Source organism: Cydia pomonella, chromosome 11 (assembly GCF_033807575.1).
Source record: "Cydia pomonella isolate Wapato2018A chromosome 11, ilCydPomo1, whole genome shotgun sequence".
In the NCBI taxonomy this organism is placed as follows: domain Eukaryota; kingdom Metazoa; phylum Arthropoda; class Insecta; order Lepidoptera; family Tortricidae; genus Cydia; species Cydia pomonella.
The window spans coordinates 7,523,442-7,535,535 of record NC_084713.1 but is presented as its reverse complement, the minus strand read 5'-3'; the positions used below and the strand labels follow the sequence as shown (position 1 = coordinate 7,535,535).

Sequence of the window (12,094 nt, the reverse complement as noted above, 5' to 3'; positions counted from 1 at the left end):
CAATTTAATAGGTATGGAAATAGTTTAGGCCCCTAGAAAAGACACAGGATAGTTTTTATCAATCATCATCATCAGCAGCAGAAGCTAGTGGTATCTAAATAATTGATCAAATTAGGAGTAGTAGTTGCAGTCAGGGGTCCTTAACTAGGGGGTACCTACCTACCTAACTTTAAGTACCTATTTTAGTGTGAGGCAAACACCACACCTAACCCTAAGAATATTAACGGCCCGATTCTTGGAAAGATCTTTAAGAGATCAATAGCTAAACGACAAGTCAATATTGACGTTTATTTCAATTCCGCTGTGATCCCAAGATCTATCTACGATATTTCTAACGTTAAAGTGACATTGGTTGCCCAAGCTAACCGAGCTACTTCTGTCAATTATACGACATAAAAACGATATCTAAATGAGAACTTTAGCAAGGTCGCATTTTTATCATTTGTCACTATGCCTGTCACGTTTTAACAAGTATGTAAGTGCGAAAGTGACAGGCATAGAGACAAATGATAAAAATACGACCGTGCTACAGCCGCAGAACTTATTGTTATCGTATCTCCTTCTTTTAATCGGGCCGTATGAATACGACCTCAATGAACTAGAACTTAAAACTAGGTTTTCTGGGTTTTCTCTAGTTTTCTTTTCTTTGACCAATGTTTAAATTCTATATTTCGTACCATACATACGTTCCCAAAACCTCATTGGTGCCGGGTGTTCGGCTTGTCCGGTTCGGTCCCGTCCGGTCCAACTTGGTGTTGGTAAAAGTTGTATGTTATCAATAATGCTGGCGTCATTTTTGGAAACAGTTTGTTTTTAGGCCAAGTAGATTCACACCACAGTCAATAATAATCCTAAGCTATTTACAGACGATACATTACGATATCGATAGGTACTAAAGTGGAATGATGGATCGGTCCGATTGGTATAAGTACATACTTATGTAAAAATATCGTAGGTACGTGTAACATGCAAAGAAAATTGAGTGAGAATAAGATAAGCCTTTTTATCGAGTCAATTTATACGAATACTGTCTGCTTACTTATTGCCGTCATCACAGTCATCGCGATACATACGTTCATTCGTATTTAGAGTAAGATCCCAGAGCCGCCAGACCTTAATATTTTCTCATGAATATAATGAATGGGATAATGTAGTGTTAGTATGTATTTTTAATGTCTGATAATTGTTATATTGGCCCAACGGCCATTTGTCCGGTACACGGTGCTAAAGGTAAGTGAAAATAATACTAACTTTTCTTAAATTCTCATGACTGATTTTGATGTATGTTAAGTATACAAAATATTGCTACAAATTGATAATCAACATTGCCAGACCATTTCCACCGGCGGTAACTTTTACTTTCGTCTTGCATACTAACACTACATTATCCCATACATATTATTCATGAGAAAATAAGTAAGGTCTGGAGGCTCTGGGATCTTGGTGTAAAAATGCTACGCCGCGAGTGAGGCGGCGTAAAGTCAAGAAATTAGAAGGGGACAAAAGATATGGCGCGCCGCACAAAACTTGTGACGGAAGGAATGGCCATCGCGCGGATTTTTACCTTTTATCTCAATTACTCTGAAAATATACTTCCGTTTAAAATTTTGCTCGTCAACTCCCAAGGCAATATCACTAGCTAATGTATTCTGCTATGGCATGTATGTAGAGTAACTGTACAACTGACAATAAATGAAAATTAGCCATATTCTAGCGATTTTTTTTCTAACGAGCCGACTTTAATTTGAATGGCCTTGATCAAATTGTGTAAAAATACAATATATACCTACTATTTTACGTTAGTCCCTCTTAATTGTAGGTAATTATTGTTTCAAATATCTGTTAGGTAGTTAATTACCATGTAGGTGAGTGACTTATACACGGTGTTTCACGAGGAACCCAAAAGATTTTAATAGTGAAGAAAACTAAAATGTCCTAATTTATAGGTTTTAAGAATTCGCCTAGAGTTAATGCCAATTGAAAAAAATACATAATTACATTATTACTTATTGCTAAACGCCTTTTGATGGCGATTTTGCTACTATGGGACGTAGTCTAAATATCCTTATTGATAGATGAAAAAAGTGACAAATAATAAAACTTTGCAAAAACTGTAGGTTTTAAGATAAAAAAAGTAATAAATTATTTTGTGTGACAGGTTTACTAATAAAATTTGATTTATATGTAGGTAAAAATACATTTAAAAAATTAAACAAATTTTTTTGATGATATTCACCCTAATCACTATTTTTTTCTTTTGGCCTCAGAAATGCATGATAAAATCATTCGGGTTCCTCGTGATAGTCGTAATACATCGTGTAGTATATATGTCTATTAAAATTCTATGTATATTGTATAAAAGAGATAAAACAAAGTAACGTGTTATGGACGGACATATCAACTTTGAAACCTTATATAAACAAAAAAAAACATGTAACTAAACACCAAGCAGGTGTTAAAACGTTCACGTGAAGTTTTCCTGTAACCAATTGTTACCCTCGTTAAAGTTTCCAATTCGAAAATCTTTATTTATAATTCAAGGAAATGCGTGGGGGTGATGGATGTGGATATTAATGCGGCCCTTATATTAGCATAAGGTAATTTCTAATTATGGTGTTCTCCATATTTTAAAATACGTTAGTTGTGTGAAAGGTTGGTTAACTTTACTTGAGTGGCACATGAGGCCGATTCTGATTTACAGCCTCGTAGGTTTGTGTTCTTCACTCTCACTGAGCACAAGGGTGAGCGAGATAGATATGCGTGCTCGGGACCGCGGATATCATGTTTTTGAATTTGAATTTGTTGTAAGTTAAAAAAAGAAAAAATTATTCCCTTAAAAATAAAATAGCGCTTTTTTAAAAGCAATTTTCATATTTTTAACTTTTATGTATAAATTGTTAAAAATTTTCAAAGTGCGTTTTAGACCTATGTTCGTGATTTTTTTATATAAAACAGAAGTCAAAAATATCAGGATTTAAATCGCTGAGTACCTAGAGAAAATCCTCAAGGTTGCTAATAAAATTTTTGGCAATCGTATTGTGATCTAAAAAACTCCACTCTCTAAACCTACAGCACCCTAACATTTTGTTAAGGTTTTCATCCTGATTTGATACGAAATGTATCTAATCACATTTGTCTTATTATGTAGCGCCTAATAATTCGACTGAGGGTCGTATCAAAACAAGATGACACCCTAACAAATTGTTACATCACAATTAGGCTTCAGCAGGCGCGAAATGAATCCAATTGAGAGTACACGTCATCATGGATTACCCACTACGACTACAAATCGATATGATTTAATACTAATTCCAATAATTAAAATAATTTTGTCTGAGCTAAGAAAACACGTGTAATGAGTCTTTTGTTCAAGGAAAGGTATCAAAAGTCTGCGTAATTAGATCCCCCGGAAAGAGAACAGACGGGAAATTAGAACTTCCATTTTATATTGGAACCAATTTATTTTACGGCTGAAAGTAAAATATGTTAAATATTATATTTGTGTTCGCGGCCGGCAAAACATCCCACTTTGTCGCTTGCTATAAGGACGCCTTGACAGGTTATTCGTATAAAGATACAAGCAAATCTCGTCTTTATGTTAAGCGACTTTGACTAGACTTCGACACATTTTTATATGCCTCATAACCTCATCATCATTATCATCTCGACCCCTGTAGTCTATGTCATAGACTCGGAATTGCAAAATACCTACGTCCGTACGTAGGTATTTTGCAATTTCTTAAAGGATCATTCACGATATTCATATTCATATTCATATTCCTTTATTGATAAAATTGCAAATTTTACAAGTCAAAAGGTAATACAATATATAATTAGGTCTATGTCAATTAAGAGTACAATTAAGATAATAAATAATAATAATCAAATTCAATTACAGTAAAATAAAAACAGTATAAAAATAATCAAAACAATTCAAATATCCAATAAATTAAATTAAATTATTATTATAATATTCTGACATGTCAAAATTATCAAATTAAATAATATAAAATATAACAATATAAAATATTAATAATCAACACAATTCATACATCCAATAAATTAAATTAAATTAAAATTCAAATCATTATATTCTGACATGTCATAAAAGGCATTGGTAGTCAGCCATTTTTTTAATCGATTGTAAAATATCAGGTCATTTTCAATATTCTTTATGTTGCCGGGTAGTTTATTATAGATACCTGGCCCCGCAACATATACCGTTTTGTTGGATTTCGCAAGTCGACAACATGTCGAGTCCAACATATTTTTGTGTTTTTGTGTAATACGTGAACTTTTAAATGTCTTTATTGGAAATAGGTGTATGTTACTTCTAATATATTTAATTATGTAAAATAGGTATTGTGATGTGAGTGTCATTATGTTACTATTTACGAAGAGTTGCCTAGCGGGTGTTCCGTGTGGGGCATATGATATAATCCGTACTGCACGTTTCTGCAAAATGAATACACGCTGCCATTCCGCAGCCGTGCCCCAGAACTCTAGACCATAGCACATCACCGAATGGAACAGCGAGAAGTAGCTAGCCCTTAGTTGCTGGTGCGGCAATATACGCGCCAGCCTGCTCAGTGCGAAACAGGCACCAGATAATTTGCCACACACGACATCAATATGGGCATTCCATTTCAAGGCCGTGTCTAACGTCACGCCAAGAAACTTAGTGCTATGTACCTGAGGAAGGACGTGGCCATCCACGTTAACACTTAGTGGGCGCGGGGGCCTACCCCCTAGGCTTATGTGCATCACTTGGGTTTTGTGTAGATTTAAAACTAAACCATTTGCAGAGAACCACCTCTGTAGCCTAAATATCTCTGAGGCTATAATGTTCTCTAGAGACGGAATTGCACTGGCGGTTATAATGTCACAGGCATCGTCCGCAAAGATATACATGTCCCCATTTACGATTTTAGGTAAATCGTTTACCTGGATCAGAAAACACAAATTTGCTAAAGACGAGCCTTGGGGCACGCCGATATCAATATTCCCGTTATCAGATTTAGTGCGGCCATTATTTATAGCAACGCATTGATGCCGCTGGCGCAGGAAGTCCAGCATTAACTTAAGACCAGGGCCGCGGATACCAATGTGCTCGAATTTTTTTTCAAGTACATTATGATTACAGAGGTCGAATGCCCGTGTCATATCACATAATATAATTGCGACATGACATTGGTTTTCCTTAGCTGTCAATATATTTTTTAGGGCTTGACGAATAACGTCTAAACATGATTTATTTTTCCTATAAGCATATTGTCTGTCACTTAATAAACTGAAATTTTCTAGGAACAATCTTAATCGGTTTGCTAAGCCGTATTCAAAAAGTTTAGCAATTGCTGGGATAAAACGGTCCATATCCGAGCCGAGACTTCTGACACTTCGGTTTCTATGATGGGTGATCGATGGTCACGTGATGCTTTCTGTAGAAAACTGAAATGTCGGACGCCTTGGCCCGCGTTCTAGCTTGAGTCATCATTAATACTGAGCGCTCAGCGAAACTAATTAAGTTACCTTACTGAGACTTCAAGATTCGTCACATCCATATGATTGTCAGCGGAGAGCACATTTATGGTGTCTGAAGCGAAGCGCCCATTGACATATATATCTAAGGACGGGCCTTACGAACAATAAGAATGGGGCCCGTACAGCGGTGTCACGCGCACGAATTCGAGCCAATCGTGCAGTCTAACGCCGCAACGCGATTGGTTGATGAGTTCGCATCACGCGCGCGATTGGTCGCAACTAGTTCCGTTAGACTGCACGATTGGCTCGAATTCGAGAATGACACAACTGAACTAGCGCCATTCTTAGTGCCCATAAGGCCCGTCCTTAGATATATATGTCAATAGAAGCGCCAATAATTGTCTCAGGGTATAAATTCAGGATTTTTGTCATTAGGTATGGTAGTGGTGGCTGCAGTGATCTGGCCTTCTCTTGTCTATTCTTTACTGGAATTTTTGAGTGTTCTACCAGTATGTATATGCTTGGAGATATATAAGAGAAAAATAACTCTAAATCAACCCGATTACTTGTTTGTCCACGTTTCCATCCCAACTTTTTTAATAATTTAATAATAAACTCTCAAATAGTCCTTACACCTCGGCGGGTGCTGCCTCTGCGTGCGTCCCATGACACGGGCAAGGGCAACATCCGCTTGGTGTACCCTTTACATTTCATTAAAGTGTTAAAAGGGCGTCTACGTGTTAAACTTCGGCTCCGCGCACGCCTCCCAAAGGTCCGGAACACCATTATTCCGTGATGGGAAAGACATACAAATAATATTTCATAATAATAATAAACTTAACTCCACCTCCCCTGCCCTGTATAAAAATTTTATGCATGGGAAAGACTTCCCTCAAACTGTACTCAATTAACCTACTGTTCTTATTGCCAAGATTAACCTGGATATAGATCGACTCAGTACTGAGAACCGACTATGATCCGAAGATGAAACACTTTCCAGGATAGGATCAACCCTAAGCCGCATATAAAATGAGGCCCATACTTGTTATTCCGCTCACGGCCATGAACATGCATCGTTATTAAACGCTATGGAGCGGCACCTTATTACATTTTTAATATTCTTATAGCAAAGGTCTAGTTCAAACAATTCTATAAACGGTGACCTTTAACATTTCAGCGATCGAAGGATCAGAAGGTCAGCAACGTCTTTTTAGATGCCATCACATTGTCTACCGCAAATCTTTTAAAAATGTCGCTGGTAGATTTGTCTATTTGACAAATCTGCCAATTTGTTAACAATGTTCAGAAAATCCTCGACGTATTCTAGATTGAATCCTAAATATATTTGTAAAAGCTACGCGCGCTAGCTACGGTGGTGGCTACGGTGCAGGCATATTTAAATACATACGTTGTAGAATGCGACAACAACAAAGTAAAATAAGTATGATGATGTATATAGCCAAGTGACAATACACCCGTCATAATTATCTTTAAAATTTAATTAAGTGTTCGTTTCAGGTATATTTACCTAATTTAAAGCCTATATTTGAGTTTCCTATTTTCATTCCCGATCCCGAAGGCATTCATGCGTGATAGTCATTTTAATTACCCTCCATTACTTAATTAATCATATAAAATTTGGAGATCAACATTGCGCGGGCTATGCAACCATAAACCCAAAAGAAAACAAACATTACACAATCGTCTATGGTTATTACGAGTATACAATTTTATTCCATGCAGCCGGGAAAACTAAGAACCAACGTTGCTAAGTACTAAATGTGACTTAAAAGTTTGACAGTGGCGCCGTGGTTGAATTGCAAAACTAAGTTTGCACGGCGTATGACGTCAACAAGATGGCGGGTCCATTGATAAAGTGTCATGGCGGCGGCGTTGGCGCGAAGGCGCAGGCCTGCGGGCTATACAGCCATTGATAGAGTGTAAGAATCATTGTTTAGTACGACACGACAACGACACAATTTTTTTGCGTCTACTTAAAGCACTGCTTAGGTTTTTTCAACAATTTCGGAGATTACCGCGATTTCATCTATCTGCTGACAAAATTGTTATAAACTAGCGACCCGCCCTAGCTTCGTACAGGTTACACAAAACCTTAACAAATTATACACCTAAACCTTCCTCAAGAATCACTCTATTGATACGTGAAAATCCGTTGAGTAGTTTTTGAGTTTATCGCGAACATACCTACATACAGACAGACAGACGCGGCGGGGGACTTTTTTTTATAAGATGTAGTGATATTGTTCTATCTAATAACCTTCGTATGTTTTTCCCGATGGCTGCAAAGGCCAGTAATAGGGATTTTTATCTGTATAAAATAGTACATTATGATACAAGTGTGCTAATTTGGTCATTACACACGAGGCGCTATTGTGCGCGCGAGCTGTAAGCGAGCGCGCAATAAGGAAGCCGATGTGTGTAATGACCATGGCACACGCGTTTCATACGACGTTTTTCAACACACTTGCGTGGAAAAAACAAAACTTATAAATTAGATTTTTTTTGACAAAACAGTATAAGTATAATTTTCAAAATGGTGGCTTACTTACAGTTTTAACATCGAATAATTGCACCAAAGCGTGCTGGCCTTGTAGACACTTATTCGCCAGTTCATTACCAGCACGTTTTCCATGAAAAACTGGGCGGTTTTGGTGATTTTCCATTGAATAAAAGTTTGATATGCCGCCAATTATTTTTCACACGATTTTGATGGTAAAAGGCTATCGTTCTCGGCTCTTGCGTCTATTAGTATTACTGGCAGCGTCAATTTTATGTGTTCTTCATTTTCAATGCTTGGATATGACATTTTCGACAATATATAAACTAAACACATGCAAAACTATTCCAATTTTATGACAAATACGGAAAATGGCTGGCGCGTTGCGCTACCTACGTAACTTGACCGTGACGTCACTTGTTCTGGTTTTCATATAAATTTTCATAATGGCTAGGCCGTTTTGGCAGTTTGAAAAGGAAACTGATTTGACTAGTCAGGCAAATACGTTATCGTAGATGGTGATCTCTACAATAGTACGTATTAGAAATTCCTGCAAGAAATTTCATAATACCATAAACAAACTCACTGAAAATCCAGCTTTAAATTAAATATTAAAATAATGTTACTTTTTTTATAATAAGACGTTATTACACAAAATCACTTAGTCCTACAGTAAGCTCAATAAGGTTTGTGTTGTGGGTACATAGGCAACGATATATTAATATTATGTACGTCAAAAATAAATAATAATAAGATATTCTTATCTAATCCTTTTATTATGTTAGTATGACTGAAAATAAACCACGCCAGTTTATGCAATGCCCAGTAAATGCTTGCGATACTGCCAAGTAATCCGTACGACCCTGTCAATCGTTATCTGTAAAGGCACTTTTGCAAGAGCAGCCTATTTTCAAACAGAGCAATAATAGCTATAGGCTTGCCTCAGATGCCGCCCCTGTCGCCGCCGGGTCGCACGCCTGCCAGTAACAAAACGCCGCGAAACAATTTGTAATTTGAATTTCGAATACGGTTTAAACTTCGAAGTAACCGGTTAAAGATTTTGAGCGCGTTGGTGTGAATTGGTAAGTTTATTGTTTTGGATTTTTGTTATTATGTTTAACTTAAGTTTTTTTTTATTAAAATGCATTGAGTACAGTTAAAACTTTCGCTACCAACGTAGCGCTACGATCGTAGCCGATACCAGCATTTTCCCGCTTTGTCGGGGAAAGCGACTACGAATAGAGAAGCCGCCGAGCGGGTTCCCGGTACGCAATGTGTTAAGAAGTTTATTTCATTATGTTATAAAAATATGATAAATAAATGTGTGAGTACCAATAATAAATATATTGAATAGTATTATCTGTTAAGAAACTTTTCAATACTAACAATAGCTATTCTATTGTGCTGATGTTTCAATCTTGTATAAGTGTCAGGCTGTCAGTTGAGTTGAAAGTTTGAGACAATTTGAAGAGCGAGTTGATAATAGGGTATTATGATTCCATCGTCCTTATGTTTCACACTACAATTCCCTTGACAACTGACGTATAAGTGAGGATCGTTCAAACTTCCAAGTGTTTAAAGTGTTGGTTGGATAGCTTGCTTGTTGCTTAGGTTACACTAATAACAAGGTCAAAGTTATTCTGAGAATTTCGGTCGCGGTGTCATGAACACGCACAATGTGTTTAATTTCTCGTTAATCTTTGATAAAATATGTACTTATTTTGATGATGGTGTATCATTACAATAAGGTTTCTTTTTTCAAACTATCACAACGATTAGCCACTATGGAATTTCTATGAAATACAGAACAATTACCCTTTATAGTTCTTTCGGATTTATTAAATAGATATTGGGTCTGAAAATAACTGCGGTCTAGATTTTTCTAATATTCTTCTGGTGCTTTGTTTCTTGCATGGTGTGCAATAATTTATTTTAAATATAGGAAACCTCCCTACTGTTGCTATTCAACAAAATATCGTATTAATTTCGTACTTAGTGATAAATCTGATCTTATTCTGATCTAATGTAAATATCAAATCCTTAAAACCTTATAAGTTTCAAACTTTGTTTACTTCCATGAATGTTAAATACCGGTTGTGGTATTAATTACATTTGTTGCTATTATCTCCAATCACTGTATAATGTTTTTAAGCGTGGCGTGCTACGTAGCGTAGACTGCTACGAGTAGGCGTTGTAGCATTCACGTGTTTTATCAGTGAGTGATTACACGGTTACAATCTGAGACTTTTCAATATCGAAACTTATAAATATTTGAATACTCACGAAAATCTTTTTTTTTGTAATTTTACGACAAATGATCAAGGAAAACTCATGCAGTTTATTGAACATTAGGGATGGAATAAATACGAACCCTAAATTAGCAACTAACACCAGACGATGGTATATTCCCGGATTTGTCAACGTCTCAAATGCATATGCGATGGATGCCAGGTGCTCAACTGTTCCAATTTAATTTGTCAATTTGCCATTATTGTTTTATAATTGTTAATACTTATAATTATTATTGTTGTTCAACTGTAATGTCATATAAACATTTTTATCAATAAAAAAAAAAGAAAAAAATAGTGCTGACCATGAATCACTGAACATGCAAAAACTTACCTGCCTCCTCTTTCGGATCTCCTCACCCGCTCTGTGGATGGCCAAAAGCTCGGCGTGGAATACTCGTGCAGTAGTTCGCTAAGGTAATTTTAACGGCTTTGTCTTCGCTCTCACTCAACGTTCCATATGGACAGGGAGGCTCCAACTCCCCCGTCAATCTTGCTATACATACGAACCTTAAATTCGCAATATAATTAACACATTAACCGCTGAGCTACGGTTGTAGCGCTACGTCGTAGACGATAACATGGGCTTTGTTTACCCATATGGGTTTGTAGCGATTTGTGATGCGTCGTAGGGGCAAAACGATAACGTGTCGTGATTAGCGCTGAATGGATTAATCAGTCTAACATAAATAAATTGTATCATGGCAAGGGCTTATTTATGGTGTCCATTTTTTCTTTTCTATTTTCCTCCTATTAGGGTTTCTGCTCGAGACTTCTCGAGGCGAGAAATTTGTCTTTCGTCGAGGCGGAAAAAAAACTTAATGCCTCGAGAACTCGAGAAATCAATTTCTTGTTATAAGTAAAAAGAAAACACACGTATAATAAAACACGTGATGTGTCTCTAGTGTATGTCTTTAGATAGTTAAATAAATGTAAGACATTTTTTTTTTACATTTTCAGGTCCTTAAATATTTCTTAGTTAACCAGCCAAATAAAAAAACTGCCTTGATCTGTTCCCTATCGTTCTGGCTTAACAGATTTTCATGTTGTGTAACTTTTGAACTACTATCCTCAGATATCAAAAGATATCGTCTTGTTTTAGGTTTATTACTATGCTTCCTTTGTTCAGCATTAGAAAAAAGCGTCTCTTTATTGGAAAGCACTTTTAAAAAATTAGTAATTATTACTTATGATAAAAAAATGAAAATAATCGTATATGATTTATATTATAATTGTTACACATATGCCTGGACTTATTTTTCAAAATTGTTCTAATGCTGAAAGATGAATTATAGGGCCATACAAACAAATGTTATAAAACTAAAATACAATTAATAAATCAAATCATTCCGATATATTCCTATTGGCAAAATAGCCCAATTTTAGCAGCTTAATTGTTACGTTGAGTAAGTATATTACGTAGTAAATCTTCTATAAGTTCTTGCCTAAAAAAATACCACATTTTTTTTTTATTAAATACCCTAAGAAATACACTATAGCATTGCACGCCTGCACATATAGTTTTCTGCTTGTTGTTGAATTTTTGATTATTAAGTGCAATTTATGATAATTAAAAATATACCATTTGTTCACCTCACCTACGACTCCTATGCGTCTGATTTGTAATAAAGCAAAAAAAAAATTAAAATAACATCGTGTTTTTTTTAATCTTTCAAAATTTCTCGAGATACTCGAGAAACTCGAGAAATCGTGGTCGAGAATTCCCGTGTCTCGAGAAATAAAAAAGGTCGAGAAACCAGAAACCACTCATTTGAGAAAAAGTTGATACGAGACACGAGATTAATTT

The 12,094-nt window shown here is 36.0% G+C and overlaps 1 protein-coding gene across 1 annotated transcript in view; it reads left to right on the top strand.

Moving 5' to 3' along the window:
- Positions 1-8,758: 8,758 nt before the first annotated feature.
- The window catches only part of LOC133522741 (potassium channel subfamily K member 1-like), an 89,082-nt gene continuing 85,746 nt past the window's right edge, over positions 8,759-12,094 (top strand). The window contains exon 1 of the mRNA XM_061858172.1: positions 8,759-9,081. The gene's annotated coding sequence lies outside the window, so the exon portion shown is untranslated. The remainder of the gene's footprint in view (positions 9,082-12,094) is intronic.